A 1887-nucleotide genomic window follows, 5' to 3' on the forward strand; every position below is an offset into this window, starting at 1 on the left:
TAACAACTCATAAACAATTAAATGTCTTTGCTGCTGCTGCCAACAGCTGTATTTAACTTCATCTACCATACTTGGTACGACTCATTAATAAAGATCAGGTTGCGGGAGGTGCCTGCACCAGTGGCGCAAATTAGGTTGTTGCATTGTCTAAATTGAATACAAACAAAAAATTGCCGCATACTTTTGGGGGATTTCGATTTTTTTATCAAACTGCATTCAAGGATTATGGCGTCATCTAAACAGCGAAAAACTTTTTGATGGAATTAGTTATCATTCAAATCAGAAAATACGTTTTTTTATCTAGGCATTTAGGGCTCAAATAAAATGCATCGCATAATGCTTTAAATGTTACTATATTAATGATGAAGTTCCATTGCAAACCAGAGGGTTTACGTATAGTAAAAATAGAAGTTGAATAAGCTAAGCTGCACATATACAATCTGCTACAGGGAACGTCGAAACAGATAACGCAAAAGTTGACCAGTCAAGGAAAATATGTAACCGCGGCTGCCATATGTTGTGGGCCATAATAAGACAATAATTATACATTGTATTATAGTATTGTATGTGTTCTATAAACTGTGCTTTTTTTTTGTTATGCATATCGAATGGGAGCCTATTTTATTCGGCACTGAAACAACAAAACAATTTTGTATTCAAATGCAACTCGGCTGCTCTTGTGCTTCGCACTAATTAGACCGCATCCGGGAATAACCTGTTCATAAGCTGGCAATAGACAGCGCCTATTTGCGGAGAAATTCTCGTAAAATTTTTTTGTTGTTTCTACCTTTCATTTAAATGGCGACAAATTCTTCGATACATTTTTCGACTGCACGTTATTGGGATCCATTTGCTATTATTTCTCTGGATTTACAAAATTATCAGTGTTCGTCTGCACCGTTCAGCTTGCAAAGTCAAAGTACTGAGCATAAAATAAAAAACTCAAACTGCGGAGCCTACTACTTTGAAGTAAAAATAAATAAATAAGAAATAAACTCAATGGCAGCCACAGGTTTCATTGGATCACATCACAGGACAATGTGCGCATTTCAAGTGTTTTAGCTGCTGTTCTTTTGCTATCTTATATAATCAGTTTTAGTCTCTTTGCTCAATGCGAGACAAAAAAATACCTTGCAAAGTAGCGGAAATAGTCAATGACCAGCTCACTTGCTGGTGGAATTTTTCTGCACCATCGCACATACAATTCATTACATAGAAACCACACATGTATTAAGAGTTGTATGCTGGAGCTTCTAAGTCAAGCTTCAAACTTGTCTTCGCTAAACTACAGCTTAACTTAAAAAGCGCATAAAAAGCTTTTGGCAACACAAACTTTCTGCACGGCACATTACATGTGATTACTTGTGCTTAAGCATGCCGTTCTACCCAAAAAAGTCATATACATACGAATCTAAAACGTTATGCTGCTGGGTATTCATTTGTTACTATTCTCTTTGCTTCGCTTGGCAACTGAATACTAATTGTAACTGATCAAAGAGAGCATATTACACGCACACACAAACAGAAACATACACACGCGCCTCATATATATGTACACATAATATTTAAATCACACATTTCCAAAAAAAAGGTTTTATTCTTATTACTTTCGCATTTGTTGTTGTTTTGTTGTTTTCAAATTACTAGCATTTGTTGGTCAGTAACAAGAACACTGCAGTTTTTCTTTATGCCTTGACGGCGAATTTGCGCTGCGGGAAGATGGAACGCTTGCGGATCCTCCTTCAGCGTCTTGCGGTTGGCGTCGCGCGACGGCAGAGCCTTACGCATGGGTCTTCTTCTTGCGCAGATCCAGTGGCTTGTACTTCTTGTTCTTGAACACCTTGCGCAGATTCTCCTTCTGCTTCTGATTGCATCACAATGTAGACG

General features: G+C 37.7%; 1 pseudogene; it reads right to left on the reverse strand.

The window, feature by feature from the left end:
• Positions 1–1685: 1685 nt before the first annotated feature.
• On the reverse strand, positions 1686–1884 carry LOC122322547 (annotated as a pseudogene).
• Positions 1885–1887: the final 3 nt, after the last annotated feature.

Source organism: Drosophila grimshawi, unplaced genomic scaffold, assembly GCF_018153295.1.
Source record: "Drosophila grimshawi isolate 15287-2541.00 unplaced genomic scaffold, ASM1815329v1 contig_366, whole genome shotgun sequence".
In the NCBI taxonomy this organism is placed as follows: Eukaryota; Metazoa; Arthropoda; class Insecta; order Diptera; family Drosophilidae; genus Drosophila; species Drosophila grimshawi.